Here is a 22,339-nt window from a genome sequence, read left to right on the forward strand (position 1 = left end):
GTAGTAATTAACAAGGAGTTACATGAACGAGCTAGTATACATCACTTTATGGTGTATTAATCGTCAGTGTTTGCTACATTTAAGTATTTATTTAAATATTACGGTGACCACGTTTTCCAGCTACTTTCGTGGAAATTTTATTTTTTAATTTTATAATTTCAAATAACTTACTCAAATGTTCAACATGCTTTAATATTAATGACAAGGATAGTGGAGAGACTCATCAGTAGGACACATTAGGACATGGTGTGAAAATATCAAATGTCCACACTTATTGGACAAACAATGTTGCCTGCATTATAAATTTGCTTGTCAGTCATTAATTCTTTAATTTATATTTGTGCTCATTCACTCAGCTTTTCACCTCCTAAAGCAAACAATATTTGCAGTCTTTATATCCACTGCAGTGGAGTTATTTCATTACATTTTATTCTCTTATTTCATATTTGAAATGTTCTCACTCATTCATTAAAAAAAAAGATGAATTATTAATTCAAAGTACCGTGGAGTTTCATGTGTGGCCCTGGAGAATAATGTAGAAATAATTATTCTCTGATAAATTAATAACTTCCCTAATTTATTCTGACTGAAACTGGCGATAAGTGAAAGGGACGCATGTGTAAATGTGCGGCCTCTTTACGGATTCACAAATCGAGGAGGAGGAGAAATGAGAGACGGAGGGAGGAAGAACATGGAGAGAGAGGAGGGAGACGGAAGTGTTTGACACGGCCGCCCCACGTCAAAATAAATCACTAGCAGCAAAGTGTTTTCAAATGTCGGCCTGCAGCTGAGAGCAGCGATTTACTGCGATGAGGTTCGTTTTTAATCATTGGTAGATCTGAGTCGCATTTAATGTTTCTGCTGCCGACGGACGGCCGACTGTAAAGCAGGCAGAGCAACACTTAGGCCACCAAATGTTGGTACACAAGAAGACCACGTTTCCCATCAGTCCCATGCTTTCATGTCTCACCACCTTTTCAAATTACAAACAGAATTAAAAAAAAACAGAATAAGAAATATTTTTCATAGTTAATATTATTATTACCAATTTGTAAGCAGACTGTAGCGAAAACACAAGGCTTTCCACGACTTTCTTGGCTCGGCCTCTCACTTCCTGGTTCATCATCTGGATGAATTTTCCACAAAATTCGAAACAATCCCACCTTAAAACTGAACAACGCAGCGTCACCTCAGAAATCAAGTCCAAATGTCAACAAATGACCAGATTCCACATAAATGGAAACGTGGCCATAAAATTACAGTCAATACTGCAGATGGAAAACAGGAAGTGGCTAAATTTGGTACATGTCATTTTTCGTTTTATAAGATTCATGTTTTTGTGCATGGTTACTAAAAAACTACAGAATAAAACTAACAATATCAGCAGGGTGTCTGATTTGTGAATGGATTGTTTAGTTGTGGTCAAATCAGATCCTAAAATATATATTTTTTGGCTAATGATAGCTAACCAAGCTAACATAGAGACATGCTGCACAGCAAAAAGGCCATGAGGTCAACATAACATAAAATTACATAACAAAATGTAAAGTCAATGGTAAGTGCACCACGGCCCTGTTTATGTCTCCATCTATTTTAACCGATGCTTACTGACAAACATGAGCTACAGGATGTCGACTGCAGTTCAGAGCAGTTTTCTGGAAGTTATGCAGAACTCCTTTAAATGTTCTCATTATTACCAAAATCAGACAGCACAGACTGAGAGTAACAATTTAGTTCAAAGAAGAGAAGATTTTTCTCTTGTATTAAAGCTAAATTCTGAATTGAGGTTAAATATTTCTGAGAAGAAAGGAGAGTACTGAGAAGGATGGGCATCTGGTGTTTAAACGGGTGGAGGAGGAGCAAAGGAGTGCGGGTGGTGTTAACAGGAGGTCGAATGACTCCATGTGTCCCTGATAAATCACGAGACCTCAAAATGGACAAACTGCCGCCAAGGTCAACTGACCAAACAGCCGGAGGCCGAGCTGCTGCCAATAAACCGCCGGGTTTGAGAGTGTTTAAGGTGAAGGTATTGTCTACAGTCTACAATAAATCTGTTGTTTCCTGTGTCGTTTACACAGCCATGCTACCTTAAATGTCTTCACACACATATGTGACTGAAAGAGAAAATACTGTTTGAATACCACTTTTTAAAAAAGTTTTATGGTTTGTAGTGTGTATACTGCACTTTATTATAAACCCACATTCCTATTTTAATTGACACTGGTCTTGATTAATGACAAGCTGGTGTCACATGTAAACAAACATGTAGATGATGGTGTCTGCACATGAGGCGGGGGGACAGTGCAAATAGAGGTTAGAGGTTAATTTTATGGGCTGACCCAGTGACCAGTGAATAGTTAACAAGAATACCACACAGGTTACAAACCGCCCTCACAGGTCCTTCATTTGACTCCTGGTCGTCCGGACTGTCCTGTTCCCACATAAAACAGAACCATGTAGTCGTAAATGTTTATGCTTTGCATGTTTTGTACAAGTCATAATTCTGATGGTTTCGTTGTGGAAGTGTCCATTAGACATAAAGGTCCCATAAGACAAATGAAACGTGGATTTTTTAGTATCAGAGGCAGATCGTTCTTCTGAGAAATCTAATGACGGTAAAACGACATTTAAAAAGCACTTTTAAATTAATTTTATTCCAGATTTTAGTTTGCAGACTTGTAATATTACTGGATTATTGCATTACTGGAGTCCTTGAACTGGCTGTGGTAAATGAGAGCTCGATTTGAAGCTGGTTGTCGGCAACTTTAAAGAAGCCAGCAATAAAAGGTGGAATTACTCATGGGGGGAAAAAAAAAGTCTTGCTCCTCAAAAATATCTCCACCCTAATATCTCCACCAGGTCACACTCCAGACAACTCTAGACAGGGAGCGGCCTGTTCCCACAAATACTTAAGCATTGCAGGGAGTGCAGGAGGCACTCTCTGAACCCCCGAGCAGCTTTTCAAAGAAACCTTTTAGAAGATCTTTTTCTGATCGTACTCAAACAGTGAGTGAAGAGAAGCCTTGAACTCCAGCCTGCAGCTCAAAGGTCCTTTAAAACTGGAAACAATATGAAACATGTAATTTCAGCATTTCTTAGACTGATCATTTCAGACCGTACAAGAAAATGACCTCCAAGCCCGAGCTCGCTCCACAGCTGGTCTGAACTCATATATTGAGAACATTGTTGGAGGAGTCCATGGATGTGCCAGATGTGCCCCTGATTAACCCACCACCTGCCCCAACCTCCTCATCTCAGCACAAAGTTTTTTGTGACATCTGTTTAACATGAAAAGCAATACGAACAAAATGCAAGAAGGCTTTTGTGTCACGAATAAAGAAAAGGCTAGAAATCATGTGCACTGTTAGCTACACTTCACTGTTATCTGTAATGATTTGGTGGAGAACATAAATAAAGAGGATGTAATAATTATTGTTATTGAAAAGAATAACAATGCAAAATGAAATTGACCTTCTTTGGTTTAATTAACGTTCTGTAATTGTGTGCAAAACTGAAAAGCAGTTATTTCACCACCTTCTCCATGTCTTGGTTTTAACCTGACAGGATTAGAGTGGGGAAAACACAGAGCGAAGGTGAAGGGAGAAAAAAGAATGAATAAAGTTACTGAAGTGACTGAACTTCATTTAAAAAGCCAGAAAACCCCAGGGTCTCCGCTGTAATCAAAACAAACACGGTCCACTTCCTCGCCGCCGCTGCTGTGCTCATCCCGAATTATTGAAAAGAGTCCCGCACTGAACGTAAAGAAAGACTCTGGGGGGGTCTGCTGCTGGCACTGATTACAGCTGTGAGTTCAGGAGGCAGTTCCAGCATCTGGGTCAGAATCAGAAAAAACTTTATTGATCCCGGGAGGAACACCGATTTGCTGCTGCTGATGTTATGCTGCCTGCTGAGTGTGTGAACCAGCTGTGCAACACACTATGTTGTATTTTGAGACGAGCACTGAGTTGCCAGCACCTCATTTGCATAAAGCTCATGTCCAGGCTGGTTCCTGAAGTGAGCCCCCTGGTGGAAGTTGAAGTTACTGCAAGTAGACAACAAAGATCTTATAGTTTTTAGTTCAACAATGTGCACGCTGTTGAACTAAAAGCAGCTTATTTCCCACCTCGAGTGTTTTCTGAAAAATATTAAGGTGAACTTAGATCTATTAAATTAACTCAGATTTAGGTGCTAAAAATGAATCAGATAGGTTTCTGGTTAAAATGTGCTCTTTATTTTAAAAAGTAACAAGTTGGCAGTGGCAGACCCTCCATAATAAGCCCTGTCAAATGACACCTTGTGCAAAACTGAAACGCTGAAATATTTTATTTTATTTTACCCGTCAGGAATGAGAATGACATGTAGAGATTTACCTTTTTCCTAAAATCTATTTTTGGATCAAGTTTCGGTGTGTTAAAAAAAGCAAAGTGGTTGGAATACTTTCCATGCCTCTTTTCCTTCTCTTCTCCTAAAAAATAAAAAATAAAAAATATCATACTTTCCAAGATTTTTCCTTTTGTTCGGTTTTCCTTTATGGCGAAAGCTCGAACGGCTCAAGGTGCAGCTATCTGGCCTCTTTGTTCCTCCGTAAGCTGCCTTATGCTGCCTTGAACAGGCACTTAAGAAAAATGTTGACTGTCAGACCTCTATTAAAGCTGACACATGCTGCTCTTTGGTATTTTACTTTATATGACTCACCGATGCAGCTGTCTTTGGAGCTGCCATTAAAGAATATCACAGACTCCTGTAAAGAACGTCTGCAGCATTTAAACAAAAGCTTTTGTACTCTCAATTTAATTGCGGCACAATAAGTAAAAGGGACTTTAAGATTTGGCTGTCAGAGTTTTTTTTTGTTTTCAAAAAAAAAAAATCTATAGCCCACCTTTACAGGACGAGGGGGGGAAAGTGGATCTTTCAAAGCAAAAAACAGCAATTTCAATGTGTCCAAAGTGCTGTGAGAACAATGCTATTACTCCACAGGTGGCAGTACTGGCAAAGTATTTATGTTTTATTTTTAGTCACAGAATAAAAAGTGGTTTTAAGTTTTTAATAAAAGGCTGAGAAGCTTTAAAACAACAGCAGGCTGCTGTAGCTTATTAATAGACACACGCACACATACTGATGACACATGACACCATGTATTCAGCGTATTCACTGTGTCTTCACCCAGTGAAGATTGTGACATTGTGATAATACGTCTCAAGTACAGGCTGAGAACATTCTCGGAGGCTGCGTTGTTACGTAACCCGCCCCGAGAGCAATTGATGTCAATTGTTCGAGTTTCAGCCGCGTCTCATGGTCTGCTGCAGCAGGTGGAGCTTAATGAGGAGCTCTGAAGATGCTACAGGTGCTCAGCAAGCACCAACAAGACAAAGACAACACAAACGCTGCAGTTCCTCTAGTGCCACAAAAGTGAGTCAGTCCCCATAGACTCCCATGTTCAAATGTCCAACTTTACAGCAAAAATAAACACACTTACAGCCTGATGCAAAAACTGTTTTGGCCTCTTTGGATAGTTTCACCTGACCTGTGCAACTTTACAGGGACAGGGATGTTTTTATAACACACACATTATAGAAGAGAGGAATGCACTGTTGGTATCAATACTGTTGCAAATAAGACGAGTTTGTAACCCAGAAGAAATTTTTAGTATCGATTAGTATCGCATTGTTGACAACCCTACTGACAGGTTTATGCTAATACTGTCTGCTAGCTGCCTGCTAGACCTCAGCTAACGGTCTCCAAACTGGACCTCTGGACCATTTTTGTGCTGTTGTAGCTTTTGGGAGCATTTTTAATGTAATCATCTGACCAATAATATGGCTGCAATGCAATTCAAGAAGCCTGTGCTCCAGCTCTTCTAAATATTTTCATTTCAGGATCCAAAAAACACCCTAAAGGTCTAACACTAAGGCTTTCAAACATCCTTCTGCTATAGATCATCTCTGATTCTTAACACATTTTGATTACGACACATCGTGTTATCACAGTGAATATTGCCATGTCACTTTGTATTTCTTTGAAAGTATCCTGCTGGGATTGAAAAGTATATATATATATATATGTTTAACAATTAACTTTAATTTGGAAAAACTTGATTAGACTCATTTTATGTCCACTAATGCATCAGAGTGCGTGAAGGTGATACAGTTGCAGTAAATCCTCCTACGTGAAGCTTATAATGCTCAGTGTTTGTTGGAACTGCTTTTATAAAGTGTTACTTTTATGGGCTGCATATGTAGTGCTGTTTCTATTATTTCAATCATCCCATTCAATCCAAATAAAAGACACGCCTCTATTTATAATGCAATTCAGCTGAACGGCACCACAGACCATAATGGCCCCAAAGATGAATTGAACTAAATTTTAAAAGCTCTGAAACATGATTTACTGCAGGGCCGTTTGATTGGACTGCGCTGGTTTCAGCTAGGTGCTATAAACTGCCAAGTGAGCGTGTATTTCATTCAATATGAGCATCCATTAATCTGAAAAAAACAAGCTCTGCTGATTTGGGCAGTAAAATTGTTGAAGGACGGAGAGAAGGCGTCACTTTTAAGAGTCTTTCTCTGCAAGCTGCTTTAACAGAGAAATTACAGATAATTAAACTGTCAGCTCTGCGCTCTCTGGGAGAGAGGATCACTGAGATTAAAGCAACAGATCTGTCCATCCTGACTCAGCCTCCTCACGGAGCTGCTGTGCCGCTGAGTCACCGCCTTCGGTCTGAACCAGGGACTCAGGTGATCTACTGGAGGAAACGCAGTGAAATCCAGGCAGCTCAACAAGTGGTGACAAACAGTTAATCACAATAAAATTCAAATTCAATTTTATTTGTCACGTACACAGTCATACACAGTACGATATGTAGTGAAATGCTTGGACAACTGCTCGTGACCTAAAGAGAACAAAAAAGGAAAAGGCTATGAATAAGATAGGAAATAAATATGAAAAATTAAAAAGGGTAAATTTAACTAGGAAGGAATAAAATATAAATTAAGGTTAAAAATGAAATAACTGTACAACACAAATTAGAATGAAGGGTAAATTTAACTGGGAAGAATAAGATAAAATATATAAATTAAAGTTAAATAAAATAACTGTACAACAAAATACACAATATAGAACTATATAAGAATGTATGAAGAAATCTAAATATAAATAAATATATACACAATAACAGCAGCTGTACAAGTATTAACTGGAAATGAAGAATATAGTGACCAGTGTTGTGCAAAACCAAAGTCCAGAAAGTCCAGTGTGTGTGTAAGAACCATATGTGTGGGTCAGTACTGTGTGGTGGTGTGATTGAGAGACCGTATCGCCTGCGGGAAGAAGCTCCTCCTCAGTCTCTCTGTGTTGGTCTTCAGGGAGCGGAATCGCTTTCCTGACCTCAACAGAGAGAAATAAATACAATCTAGAGCACCAGCAGCTAACAGTAGCTTTAAGGACGACTCTTAAGACTCAGAAGAATGTGTTTTTCTTTTGACAATTTTCTGCTTAAAGGTATGACTAACTTCCTGATAATGAAGAAAGTTATTCAGAGAGCTCCTAACTGTTGGCAGTGGTGACAAAAAGGCCTTTAAAAGACTGTAGAGGTCCTTCAGCAGATTAGAAAATGCTGTAGAGATGCAGGAGTGCATTTTATTGTTGTTGTTGACATTAAAATGCTTAACGGTGTCATGATCGTTACTTCAGTTATGTTTAGACTTTGTTTCCTTCTGGAAAGCAGATTGTGCAATGTGCTGATGGAGACGAGGCAGCCAGAGACTGTGGGATAAACGTCTAGGTAACTGTTTGAAGCAACTACCAATGAGAGGAGCTCATATGTGACCAGCTGATAATAAACTATAGAGCTTTATGGATGAGCTATGAACAACCTGTGTGCTGGGTATGGGTAATAATCAGTGTTTATGAGCTTCTTAGATGTTTAGATAACTGATGTGTTTAAATCTGTCTTCACTTCCTACATTTTTACATTTGAATATAAAGTTTGCAAAACTTTTTAAAGTGCATTTGCTACACTGAGATGGACCTGCCGTGAATACTTGTGTAACTCCTAAAGCTTTTATATGACCAAATGAAAAGAGAGTTCGAATGTCATTTCTTTGGAGCGCAGGTGATCGTTCTGAGTTTGGATTCTCAGAAAAGTTTGTTTCGCTGAAATCAGCCGGCAGTGCCAGGAACCACAAGTTGCGGTTTGCGTTCCAGATCATTTCATGCTTTGTTTAGAGGGTACGACATGAACATTTACGTCTTTCATGGGAGTTAATGGCCATGAAAACAAACGGCAGGAAGACAACAAAGGAAATGAATGCTAAGCAAATGCTCAGAGGTGGACTGTGGGTTTCTAAGCTTGACCATAAAAGCTATAGAGATGCTCTCGGGTTTCCCGTAGTGCCTTTTCTGCACAAAGGTAAGAGGTAATAAGCAGGAAGCTGGTTCCAACCTGAGGACTGATGTCAGAGAGCCGCAGTGCAGCTCGTCCGGCTAACAGCAGCTCATGTTGTCTTAGCTCCTGCTCAGCAAAGGTCAGGCCTGCTGCTCCAACACTGAACAAACAGCACAACGCCGTGTGGGGCTTTTCAACCGCGCGCACACAGAAACACACCGAGAGGCATCCGGACACACACAAACGCACCAAATACGGGTTCAGACATGAACTGACCCATGTAGGCACAGACACACACACAAAAACACACACGTGATGCATGCGAGGCAGGCGGTGCAGCACTCGAACACCTGTTGTGGGCCGCAGCAGAGCGGCGGCGAGGTGTTGACACAGCAGCTACAGGCTGTTTGAGGAGGAGCTGCAACCATGACGAGGCAAACTGACCGCTGCTCTCTAAAGGTCCCCTACACCTGTAACTGCACCTGCACACAGGCCACACCCTCACCACACCACACCTGGCAAAATATATGAATATGCAAGGACAGTGATTGTTGAAGTGGCGCTTTCATTGCAGTTTTTATGACATTACAGAGTAATATTTTGCTACAATAACATCTGAGCTTTTTACTGAGGTATTTCTTTATTCTTTCAGTGGTTGCATTTCCTGTTGATACGCTGTCATTTCCAAGCTTCTGCGATAGACAACGTTCGTATCATCTTACAAATCTTTTTTTTTTATCTCAACCGTCACAAACATGACTTCAGCTCCCATCATTATTGATAAATCAACATATTTCATTGTTTCAAAATAAAATCACAATTTGTATCACAAGTTATTAAGTTTTTACAGTCAAGGCTTTTTTTTCATTAATAGAAGTCAATTCTAACCATAGTAATAATTTTTAACTAATAATTATTCATTATGATTTTATTCAACAATAAATGCTGAATGTTTAAATAGCAGTAAAAGCCATTTATCGGTTATTCAACATCTTTTTGTCATTCTATATTTAGTTTGTGAATTTTGGGGCTTCTGTCTACAAAGTAGATCTAAAGTCCTGTGAAAGTCTAAGAAAACTGTTGGGAATTTAAATTTCTGTCAGCTTTACCACACTGAGAGGCTTCTACATAAGAATATCAGGGGCGTTGATTCAACAGCTGGAAACAGCTGGAGATGTGTGCCATCTGCAGGTATTACGGTGAGCATAGGCCAGTCTCACATTTCTTCATGAACTGAGCTCCTGATATTGAGTTGCTTCATCTGTTTATCAAATATAACCTATTTTATACCAATAAGACCTTAAATAAGACTTTGGGTGTGCCAGCCAGTGTGGAGTTAGCCAGATGTGGCCCATAAACCATGGCTGACATCTGGTCCAGGTAAGCTGGACCTATGTCTGAATGAGACAAACTGTCAAGTAAGACCGAATGTGGCACAAGAACCGGCAAACATTAATCTCCATCTGGGTCTATACAACTGATTCTCCACAAAGTCACAATTTCCAGACAAGAAATAATCATTTCTAGGATGTGAAACTTTCTCCTCCTCCACACAGCCTGACTGAAACCAGCCACACAGCAAATATTTAAATGATTTAACTATTTAAACGTTAACATTTACATAAAGCAGATCTTTGTGCTGTTTTTCATTAAAATCTTCACTTGTCTGGTGAGAATCCTTAAAAATAAGTATATGAATATACAGGGAGTGCAGAATTATTAGGCAAATTGTATTTTTGAGGAATAATGTTATTATTGAACAACAACCATGTTCTCAATGAACCCAAAAAACTAATTAATATCAAAGCTGAATGTTTTTGGAAGTAGTTTTTAGTTAGTTTTTAGTTTTAGCTATTTTAGGGGGATATCTGTGTGTGCAGGTGACTATTACTATGCATAATTATTAGGCAACTTAACAAAAAACAAATATATACCCATTTCAATTATTTATTTTTACCAGTGACACCAATATAACATCTCCACATTCACAAATATACATTTCTGACATTCAAAAACAAAACAAAAACAAATCAGCGACCAATATAGCCACCTTTCTTTGCAAGGACACTCAAAAGCCTGCCATCCATGGATTCTGTCAGTGTTTTGATCTGTTCACCATCAACATTGCGTGCAGCAGCAACCACAGCCTCCCAGACACTGTTCAGAGAGGTGTACTGTTTTCCCTCCTTGTAAATCTCACATTTGATGATGGACCACAGGTTCTCAATGGGGTTCAGATCAGGTGAACAAGGAGGCCATGTCATTAGTTTTCTTCTTTTATACCCTTTCTTGCCAGCCACGCTGTGGAGTACTTGGACGCGTGTGATGGAGCATTGTCCTGCATGAAAATCATGTTTTTCTTGAAGGATGCAGACTTCTTCCTGTACCACTGCTTGAAGAAGGTGTCTTCCAGAAACTGGCAGTAGGACTGGGAGTTGAGCTTGACTCCATCCTCAACCCGAAAAGGCCCCACAAGCTCATCTTTGATGATACCAGCCCAAACCAGTACTCCACCTCCACCTTGCTGGCGTCTGAGTCGGACTGGAGCTCTCTGCCCTTTACCAATCCAGCCACGGGCCCATCCATCTGGCCCATCAAGACTCACTCTCATTTCATCAGTCCATAAAACCTTAGAAAAACCAGTCTTGAGATATTTCTTGGCCCAGTCTTGACGTTTCAGCTTGTGTGTCTTGTTCAGTGGTGGTCGTCTTTCAGCCTTTCTTACCTTGGCCATGTCTCTGAGTATTGCACACCTTGTGCTTTTGGGCACTCCAGTGATGTTGCAGCTCTGAAATATGGCCAAACTGGTGGCAAGTGGCATCTTGGCAGCTGCACGCTTGACTTCTCTCAGTTCATGGGCAGTTATTTTGCGCCTTGGTTTTTCCACACGCTTCTTGCGACCCTGTTGACTATTTTGAATGAAACGCTTGATTGTTCGATGATCACGCTTCAGAAGCTTTGCAATTTTGAGACTGCTGCATCCCTCTGCAAGATATCTCACTATTTTTGACTTTTCTGAGCCTGTCAAGTCCTTCTTTTGACCCATTTTGCCAAAGGAAAGGACGTTGCCTAATAATTATGCACACCTGATATAGGGTGTTGATGTCATTAGACCACACCCCTTCTCATTACAGAGATGCACATCACCTAATATGCTTAATTGGTAGTAGGCTTTCGAGCCTATACAGCTTGGAGTAAGACAACATGCATGAAGAGGATGATGTGGACAAAATACTCATTTGCCTAATAATTCTGCACTCCCTGTAGTATCTCTCTACATTTTAATTTTTATAAATAATCCATCATATTTTATAAAGCACGACCCTTTGTAAACTGATATCGGTTCGATGATTCATTGTTAGAAACTGTTACGTGAGTTTTTGTAAAACTGATTTTTTTTATAAGTGCTATAAAAATAAAGGTTCTTATTTTCACTTCAAACTTTATCTGCAGGGCCTGCCCTGTATCGCTGACAGTCTGTTCTCATGTTTGCACATTACAGGTTTCAGGTTTCCTCTTCATGCTGGTCTAAACTGCCCGTTACGAGAGGCTTGCCTTTCAGATTAGTTTGAAACTCCTTTACCGGCTGCACACATCATTCTGCACACTGAAGCCCAAACAAGTGTTTCACACTCTTGGCTGTCAGGTGTTGAGATTTCTTTTTAATATTGCTGCTCTTTCCAAAAAAAAAAAAAAAAAAAAAAAAAAAATAGCTACACCGCTTTTATTTTATTTTTTTATTTTTTTCTCAGCTAACGGCCGCCGTTTACAGAAATATCTTCATTAATCTTAGTGCCCAGACGTTCCTGGATCGACTTCAGAAGCCAGTTGCTTTGAGACATCCTGTTCAGTAAACAGGAACTAAAACATGATGAAGAAGCGAGTGGAGCTGAATACATCACGACCAGAGACTCTCTGCGAGCACTCTAACTGGTGCCGTCCTAACGCTCCAGTAAAGCGTATAATAACCCCTGATGGCCTCTTCTGTCTGTAACCGTCACTCCATCCAGAATCCAGAAGGCAATGGGATCACAGGACTGCAGATTATTTATTTATTTTCTTACATATTTTGAAGCAATCCAAGCGACACTGAAACTGCATCTTCAGTGCCACCGGAAGCTTCTCAGTCTGAGGATTCTTTTCTGACCTTCCATCAGCGTTTGTTCCACCAACAAATCTTCTTCTTTGCAGCTTCTCATTTTCTTTGACTTGCCTGTCTTTTTCAGCAGATTCTCGTGAGTTTTAAGTCTAATGTAAATGAAAAAGGAAACAGTGTTTTTGACCATAAGGTATCAGAAGCAGCAAGCCTGCAGCTTCTCCCAGGCACTGAGAGGCCCAAGCAGCTCTGCACACCAGGACATCTGAAGCTGAGAGCGGCAGAGCCGAAGCAAACGACCAAGAGACACCTCACCTGTGCACCTACAGCCTCACACCTACAACAGCACTATTTCATACCCATGCAGGGAGGTTAGAAGGTGGCAGTGAGAGATTTGCTGCCTGCGGCCGTTCTGTGTGCAGTTTACATAATATCCCGGTACCTGTGTAGGTTCTCTCCAGGTACTCTGGATTCCTCTCACAAGACACGCATGTTAGATTAGTTAGTGATGCTAAATTAGCCGTAGCTGTACCCTGCCTCTCGCCCCATCACACCCTGAATTAGATATGCAGATGGGAATGGGTGGATGAATTCAGGAATGGAGTAAAGGTGCTTCAGTTTATCACAAAAAAAGTTTGTTTGCGCACAGCTGGAGCTGAATGAGATCCATTAAGATAAAGCTGCCGGGGAGTTTAGTTTATGTGGTCCAAAAGCTGGTCCTGGTTCTTTGTTAACACGTTTAGGCTGCAAGTCTTTCATCTGCCGTCCCGCTCAAGGACACATCGCAGAGGTGGGGGGTGGAGTGGAGAGGAGACCTGATGTGAGGTTAAAATAGCACTCTGGCTAATTACCTGCCATTTTTCTTCCAATCCAGCGGTCCCCAACCCCCGGGCCTGGGACCGGTCCGTGAGTCGTTTGGTACCGGGCCGCAAGAGTTGAGGCTCAGGTGTGAAATGTTTGGTTTTCAGGGTTTTTATCGGTTTTCAGCGTTATTTTGTTATCGTTTTTATCATTAACTCGGTTTTCCTGGGTCTTTTCACGTGTGTTATGAATAAATCTTCTTTTATCGGTACCGGTACTAGTTTTATTTTGTTGTATTTATCCGCGACACCTTAAAGGCCGTGAAAATATTGGTGGGCATAAACCGGTCCGTGGCGCAAAAAAAGTTGGGGACTGCTGCTCTAATCTATTTACTCATCCAATTAAAGTATTAAAAATATTGTTACTGTTCACCATTTGAGACTTTTTGATGGAAAATTGTGGAGAAAGTATCTGCAGTAATATATCTCAAATATATAGTTGTGTTTCTGAACTTTGTGGTTGAAGAAAATAAAAGAAGTGAAACAACATTTTTAGCCTTTTTTTTTATTTCTTATAAGCTAAATGGTTAATTGGTTGATTACAAATCATTTATAATAATTCTTTTAATAATTTAAACTCGCTTCCTGTTAACTAGATAAAACTGTTGATTCTCATGCTTTCACGTTATAAAACTAACTTCACTTCTTTAATTTTATGAATCTGCACATAAATCATGTGATGATAAACCCATTCATGTCTTTATCAGGTGAGTTATATGAGATTTTATCACCAGGCGACAACAGTCACACTGCACGCCGCTGACCTGCGAATTATAATCCGAGTCAGCCAGGTGGTGTTTGTGACGGAGAGGCATTCATCCAGAAGGTGGAAGGTCAAAGTTTGTGAATTGAATTAACACACTGCAGCTCTAAATGTTGCTGCGTTTGTTCCTTTCAGGAGAAAAAAAAACCTCGAACCTTTGCGCAAACTAAACCGTTACCGACACCTGGTGCACGTGTTCAGCAGCACCGTGAGGTGATTTCAAATCTGCTTCTAGAAGTCAGAAACATTTATTGTATCTTTAAAGGTGCATCTGTTTGTCAGCTTTATGCAGCGGTTTTCACAGTGGTTCCCACGGTAACTCAAAGCAGGTGTGAGACTGTAGATCAGTTAGTGCAACACACACACACACACACACACACACACACACACACAGCAGCGCAAAAAAGCCATCGGTGCATTTTCATTTGCTGTATCAGTGTTTCTCAGGCACTGGTTTACCAACATTTCTCTAAAAAGCTTCTATGAAAGCAGAACAGCTCAGTCAGGGCACAAATCATAGCTGCAATTATGGTCAATACCACGACCACAATTACTCAGAGACTTTGAAAACTTGAAAGAAAGAAAGCTAAAGCTTACAGCCAAACTGCACAAACTACCATCTTTTACTTTTCTGTTATTAGTCAAACTTCCAAAACAGCCATCGTTCGGCTCCTTTCGCAGCTCATCGCTCGCTGTTTTTTCCTGTGGGCCGGTTGAGGATGTTGTGTCTTATGCAGACATTTTGAAATCAATTTATTAAGCGTAATTATGCGGCCCTGCGCTTTTCTCTGCCACCCGGACCTGGAACTGAATTTGACACCACTGTTTCCAGTTTCTGAAACTATGCATGTGTAGCATGTGGCTAAAATGCAACCTAACCCTAACCTTGCCCTCAGGGGGGGTTTATGGTGACCAGGTGGATGTCAGGAGGTTAAAAAGGTGCAAAACCAGATCCACATTAATTTATGACCCAGTCATTTCTAGTCTGACAGCTCAACACTTTTTCTCATGTCTGCACTCACTCAAAAAAATCAGTTGTTGGATGAACACAATTTAATCGTGTCACCTTTTTCCACGTGATTTAACCAAGTACAATAACCCAGTTTTGACCATGTCAAACCAACACGTTTGGCATTTAGTGGTTTAATGTAATCAGAATTTTGTTTTAATTCATTCTGCACAAGTTAAAAACTTCAGGAAAACACAATGAAATCTTGTTGTTTGAACAACTTTGTTAATCAAGGCAATTACGGCTAGTCTTGCTTAATGAACCAATATGGGGGTTGATGATTTCATAGAGACAGACAACCATTTGCATTCATGCATAGTTTAGAATCACCAATAACTCTAGATTGGATTGTGGATTTGAACCCAGGCCCTTCTTGCTGTGAGGCACCAGCACTGACCATCACACCACCAAGCTGTCACTCCAGGCTTAAAACTAGGAAAGCTGTGATTTCAAGGCTTGATGCAGACTTCTCTGTACGTTTTTGTCCTTGACAGGTTAAACCACAATAAATAGCGAGAGCATACGCGTGGTGTGGGTGTAGCTGTCTAGTGATTTTCCTGCAGTTTGACATCTCATGTGATCGTGTGAATTGCGTGAGTCCAGCAAATAACCGCTCTTACTAGATTGTATCAGGTCATCTCAACAAGAACAAATTAAGTTGCTGAAGTTCATGCAGATGCTATATGATTTAATTACGTTCACCATAGAAAGATGAAATTATTTAGTTCAAATTACAAGTTTGAATCTTGTACATGTAACAACCACCCAATTTCATTTTTTTGAGTCCTTAGAGCCAGGAGAGAATCAGCAGATTGTGTTTGGCTGTGTGGGGAGAATGGAGAAATCCCACCCCAAATAAACAATAAAAGCTTTTAATAAATAAGCAGTTAAAACTGAAGGATTTGTAAGAACAGAGAGTCAGAGCTGGTCTGAACCACCGACTGCTGGACAGTTTGAGTTTTTACCCTGAGCTGTTTGGAGGACTGAAACCCTCCATGTCTCGTTTCTTCTGAGTGTTATTAATATGCTTAATAGAAAACAGGCCTTTGCTTGTATTTCTGTCTCTACTCTAGCACGTTTGCTCTTTTTGCTTACTTGGTAGAAATTCTTCCATTTCCTGTAATTAGTTTCTGTTGTATTTCTTGTTATAATGGGAATTGTTGCTGTAAAACAAATTTCTCATAATGCAATGGTGAAAAGAAACTTAAACCTTGTTTCTTTTCTGATATGCAAGACAGGTACAGGATGAACTTGTCAGAATACATCTAGAAGAACCAGTGCTGCTCTAAACCTCTGGAGAACACCTTTGAGTTCTCACATGGAGATACAGAGAGAACAAATCGCCCACGAAGGCTCAAACCCAGAACTTTCTCACTGTGAGGCAACCTTACAAACCTCTGTACAGACACCGAATGAGGCATGTCAGATTATTAAAGAAAATCCCAAATAAACAAATTGAAGACTGAAGTTAATATTTGAGCAGCAATTTTGAGCAAAAACGCTCTCCTGAAAATCTTGGAATAAACGGTGCAAATATACAACTGCGCACCTTTTCAGGCCCGGAGGACTAATAATGAGCTCTGCAGGGGACATTTATGGTGACTGTACCTGTAGGGACAGAAAATGACTTTGACTGTAGCAGTGTTTCTCTCTATGAGCGTGTAGCAAATCAACGGCTCCATTAAAATAAAATGAATAGACAACACTTCTGGTGCCATTTCCGTCTGTAAACTCATTACTCAGCGCCAAACACACACCTCCAGTGCCATTTAAATATTACAGCGATATAAGAAAGTCCGGTGTGACCATCGAGGACATCAAATACATGTACCAGACACTCAGAGTTCTAATCTGTGTCATACATGTACATCCTCTAACAAGTCCTCATATCTGCGGGATGCTTTTATGCGTTTCACAACAGAAAGATTCTTGGAGGAAAAAGTGGCAGAAAGGTCAGACTGACGCACTTCGCGTCTCAGCGGTGTTATTGGAATATCACAAAGACGTAAATGTGACAACCACCAGCCACCAGCACGGCCCCAAATGAGCCTCCTCTCACATAAACAAAGCCGCTTAATTAATGGAAAGTGGTGGCACGGGTGTGCTCGGCTCGGCACGGCCGGGAAGGAGCGGGGTTGCATAGGAACAGGGGGAGCGGAGTCTCTGGAGGGCGAAAGTGGCTCAAAGCAGCGGAGCAGAAGGGGAAGTGAAGGAGGGTGAAGCGCTCTGACATCTACTGAAAACTGCGAGTTTTCGGGGCTGACCTCCGCCTACGTCATAAAAAAAACAAATTTGCGTGGAAATGGGTGCAAACGGGAGTTTTGAGGCAGGTGGGGGAATTCAATTACCTTTAAACTCCAGGAACGCGCGCGTGGGTCATTCTTTGCAGGGGAGTAAATAAATTAAGAGGCTGGGACGTTTTAACGACTTGGGCCCTCCAAACGCACCCGAACACTCTCCGGTCTGATTAAAGTTGCTCCGTGAACGCGCTCACGGGGCAAATAAACGGCTGATATCAGGAGCGCGCCGCGCGGCGTGTCGCAGGTGTTTGGAAACGCCAGGATCAGCGGGAAAGGTCAGAGTTCAATCGTTCAGGAACATTCCCGAGCTTTAAGAAGAAAAGGAGATACTCACATGTGAAACTCCTGCGTTTAAAAAACTGCTGCTTTATTTCACACCATCCCCGCCGCGCCGCTCGAACCCCATCCACACAGGAAAACTCCGCGGAGTGCGTGGAGTGAAATCTCTGAGCTCTTCTTCGCTTGTTTTGTTAATCCAGGGAAAGTGATGATGTAGCTGAGATGAATGAGCAAGTGTCCCCTGCGCGCGCCTCCAGCAGCGCAAAGAGGAGCGGACTGTAGCGCTTCAGTCCAGCCGGGGAGGAGAAAGTGCGCACCGGGCTCCCTCACTCCGCCTGCTCCGCTTCCTCCAGCATCTCCCCAACTTCTTAATTCTCCTGGAGTGGCTTTAGCTCTTCATCTGCTCCCCTTTAATCCTGAAAGGAGCCCTGGTCCGAATCACGAAAGCAGATTTTAAAAACAGAAAAAGAATTTTATCCTTTTCAGGTGTGATCATTAAAAAGCAAAGGAGCGCGCGCTTCCAATAAAGTCCCGCGTGGGCTCCAGCTGCTGGTTTTACTGTTTCTCTGGGTAGATTCTGGGAGGAGGAACACAGAGAAGTTGAGCCGTCACAGCGGAGTGCTGGGCTGCGTTTAGGTGCGTCGGTAGGCTGGCAGGGCTGACCGGCCGGACTCCCATCATCCCCGCCGCTTGATTGCCCCCAAGCACTGAGAGAGAGAGGGAGAGAGTTGGGAAAGGGGAGATAGAGAGGGAGTGGATTATCGCGAGGTTACGCCCCAATTCCCGTTTGTCTCGTTCTGTGGTGGCCGAGGGCACGCGCACTTTTGTAAGCAGAGACACGCAGATAGTCCACGCATGAGAGTAACGGCTAAGATGTATTAATGCAGTTTATCAGACCTCTGTACACCTGACAGTTCATGATGTGTAGCACTAGAAGTGTGCTGTGTAATTCTAACTGAAATATACTTTATGCTAAAAAATGAAATAAAAAATATTACGATAAAGACTTTTTTACATACATGTGCCCCAAACACCGCACACTTTACAGAAATTTATATTAATCATTCACAACATGAAGTCAGAGTCCATGACTTTCATTGTCTTATGCACTGTAAAAAAAAACATGTTTCCTTATAAAATAGAATTCTGCCTGTGCTGCCCAAATAAAAAAGCCAAACATAGTTTCAGTCCTACACACTTTATGTTTCATTTCTTGTGACCCATAGACCAACTTTATCAACATTTATCAACAATGACTACCTTGAACATCAACACTTCCCAGGAGTCTCGGTCCCGGTGATCTGTTAAACCTGCCAAACCTGCAAGTATAGAGTTTACATTTTGTGTTAGGAGAGAGAGAGCCTGCTTTTGTGCTCCATACACCGGATCATTTACAGGAACTCTGGTTTTATCTCATTTATTTAGTAAATCCTGGTATTATGATCACAGCTTGTCAGTCACTGCAGTGTATTGACATCGATTGATCCATTCCTGCAGTTCTGGGTCACGGGGGGTTGGGCCTAGGCAGAGATGCCCAGCTCTCCTCCTCCCCTGCCATCTCCACGTTGGGAAGGTGAGGATAGGAACATAGATCGATCCATAATTCCACAGTTTCACTGTCACACAGCTCTCTCATCACCACAGCGTTACAGCGCCCTCATTATTGTCTATGTCACACCAGTCCACCTGAAAATCTCCAGCTCTTTCCTTCACTCACAAAAAGATTTAACTCCTTCCCAACCTGGACTGGGCACTCCACTGTTTTTTGACTGAGAACTTTGGCCTTAGATTTGGAGGTGGTAGCTCACATTGATGTTGGCTGTCCCTTTAATGTATTTGCTGCAAAGTCATGTCTCAATCAGCAGTATCCTTCAGTCCAACTGTTATCTTCTCAATCACTCACTGTGAAGTTAAGCAAAGTTTAATTCAGCGTCACTAATTCTTATTATACACAAGTCGCTGAATTGCGTTAATAATCCACAGTCACTGGTCAGCTCATCACTGCTCGCGTATTCCTGTGTGGATTCACTGTAAAGCTGCTCTCAGCCACACAAACACAAGGAAACACATCACACACCCACAAGACTCTAAAGACAGCATCTCTAAAGCATGATCACAACACGCTAAAATCAAGGATTTAAAGTTAAACACGACCGTTTCAAACACACATGTGTGACTACACTGCCCAGAATGCACGAGTTGGATTGTAGGTTTTTCCTTGTCTGCTGTGAGAGATTGATGCGAGATCATAAAATCATGGCTGCATGTAGTTGTTTCATTCAATGATCCAACAAGGTTATTACAGCAAAGTAAAACTAACAACAAGAACTCAGTATTGTCCTTATAAAACTAACGTTAAGGTTAAGTTTGTCAGCACAACTGGCCTGAGGAGACTGTTGTTCATCATTTTATTTCATGTACTTGTAATATCTGCTCTAAACATCCAAAACGTTTCCCTGCACAAAACCACTGACATTATAAAAACTAAGGAGTAAAACTATCACTGAGGGATTTGGAAAAGTAGATTGAAACTAAATATTTTACAACAGTAACAACCAAAGAACACAACTTAATGTTTTCAATGTAATTTATAATATTTTTAAACATGTTCTGGAAGTTGATCTCTGCCAACAGTAAAAGCAGGGGAAAAGAAAAAACAACAAAAATGTTTCATTTAAGAAAAAAGAGAAATTAATAATAAAGACAAAAAATTGTAGCAACAGAATAAACATAAATAATCTAAAAACAATATAATGATAAATGAATAGAAACTCCAAAAAACATCAACTTTAATCAGCAAAATGAAGATGATTGAGTCACATCATCGCTTCATGATAGCAGTCCAACATTTATTTATTTATTTGCGATTTTTTCCCCAATCCGATAACTTTGAGTCCACTTCTCAGCAGGATCCATTATTTCCCAGCATGCCGCCTGTTAGCAGCAAGCCCACAGTGTGAAGCGTATCACAGTCTCCCCCTGGTGTGTGTTATCACTTACTGTCATCACAGCAGTTAGTAAGAGATGCTGCACGCATATTTTACATTTAATCATGTTTCACTAGAGATGAAAGTGAGCACGAAGTATTTAAAATAAGGTCGGCCGTAAACGTCTGCAGCTGTGATATTAATATAATATAACACTGTGGTGAAGGAGGCAAGAAACGAATCCAGCACCCTTTCTACATTTACACCAGAACTATAGACGCCACATTTTTGCAGTTCTTCAGACAGGAAAATGAATCTCCGCTTAACTCTCTGTAAAAGTCCTCGAGCGTCACTGATCAGTTCTCACTGCGAACAACTTTTCACTTCTTTTACAGATTATATTTCACTGGTTTCAGAAACACAGAAAAAGCTCTGAGCAGAGGACCAATCACAGGAGTCCAAGGCTGCAGGTCACAGGTTTGACTCCCACAGCTCCAGACGCCTGACCTGCTGTCGTTTCTTTCACTTTTAGGCTTCAGTTTGTGTTTGATTGGAACCAGGAACCAGGGTTCTTGTTGTTTTTTGTACTGCAGTGACATGAATACAGGTGAGGAGATGCCTCCTGTTTGGCTAAATATTAAACTACAGCGCCCTCTTTGGGTGAAAGGATAGAGATGCATATTGAGAGCTTTTCCATCAGAATTAGCTTGATTGACCAAGTATGTGTCAGGATGCGAGGAATATGGCTCCGGCTATTTCTTGGCCCTCAGTCTACAAAACAGAAAAATGACATCAGCATAACAACAAGACACACAGCATGTTTATGGTGCAGAGTGCAAAGATGCTGGATTAAATAAAGGATGCAAAAGTAGTTACTATATATACAGTAGATAGATAGATAGATAGATAGATAGATAGATAGATAGATAGATAGATAGATAGATAGATAGATAGATAGATAGATAGATAGATATCATACTTTAAATCAGGTTTAAGAGGTTTAAGTGTTTATAAGAATCTTGAAATCGATTTATTTTATACTCAGACATGCAGATAGTTTGTTTAATTTAAAAAAGTCCTGTTATAACACAGATGTTTCTGTGCACATGCAGCATCTGGGCTTGCTTCTCTGTAAACACTGTCCTCCTCAGGGGTTCTAACCACCTCCTGATGGGTGTATCGATGTAATCCCCAGGATGAAGTGGAGCCCGTTTAGGTGCACAGGACAGATCTCCAGTCTCGTAAATGTGGATTTGCGCCAACCAGAGCATCAGTCAGACAGAAACAATCACAAAGATGTGATGTGAAAACCAGAGATAATACAAAACTATTCCCCTGTCGTATAAATGGCCACAAAGTTACGTTGAAACCAAGCACACCATTGTTTTTCTTCTGACATTACCAATAAGTGTGATGTGTCACATGGCCCTCTTCCTATTGACAAAACAAAAGTTGTATCCAAGATGGCCGACTTCTAAATGGTCACTATGGTCACCGCCCATCTTGAGGAGTTTGCCCCCTCACATATACTAATGTGCCACAAACAGGACTTTAATATCACCAACCATTCCCATGTTATTACGCTGTATCCATATAAATGGCCCACCCTGTGCACTCACTAAACCAGAGTCCGCATTCATCTATGTGTATTTGTCTCCATCTAGTGGACGACTGGATTTATTATAAACAGTTCACCCCTTTACCTTCAAGTACAGGCTAGTA

At 40.9% G+C, this 22,339-nt stretch overlaps 1 protein-coding gene across 1 annotated transcript in view; it reads right to left on the bottom strand.

The window, feature by feature from the left end:
* The window catches only part of LOC146567746 (sodium channel protein type 3 subunit alpha-like), a 263,377-nt gene extending 245,074 nt beyond the window's left edge, over nucleotides 1-18,303 (bottom strand). The window contains exon 1 of the mRNA XM_085287781.1: nucleotides 17,746-18,303. The gene's annotated coding sequence lies outside the window, so the exon portion shown is untranslated. The remainder of the gene's footprint in view (nucleotides 1-17,745) is intronic.
* Between the last annotated feature and the right edge of the window lie 4,036 nt (nucleotides 18,304-22,339).

This window comes from Mchenga conophoros, linkage group LG9 (genome assembly GCF_057382185.1).
Source record: "Mchenga conophoros isolate Kocher_MC1m ecotype Shallow Benthic linkage group LG9, M_conophoros_male_GT1.1, whole genome shotgun sequence".
Classification (NCBI taxonomy): domain Eukaryota; kingdom Metazoa; phylum Chordata; class Actinopteri; order Cichliformes; family Cichlidae; genus Mchenga; species Mchenga conophoros.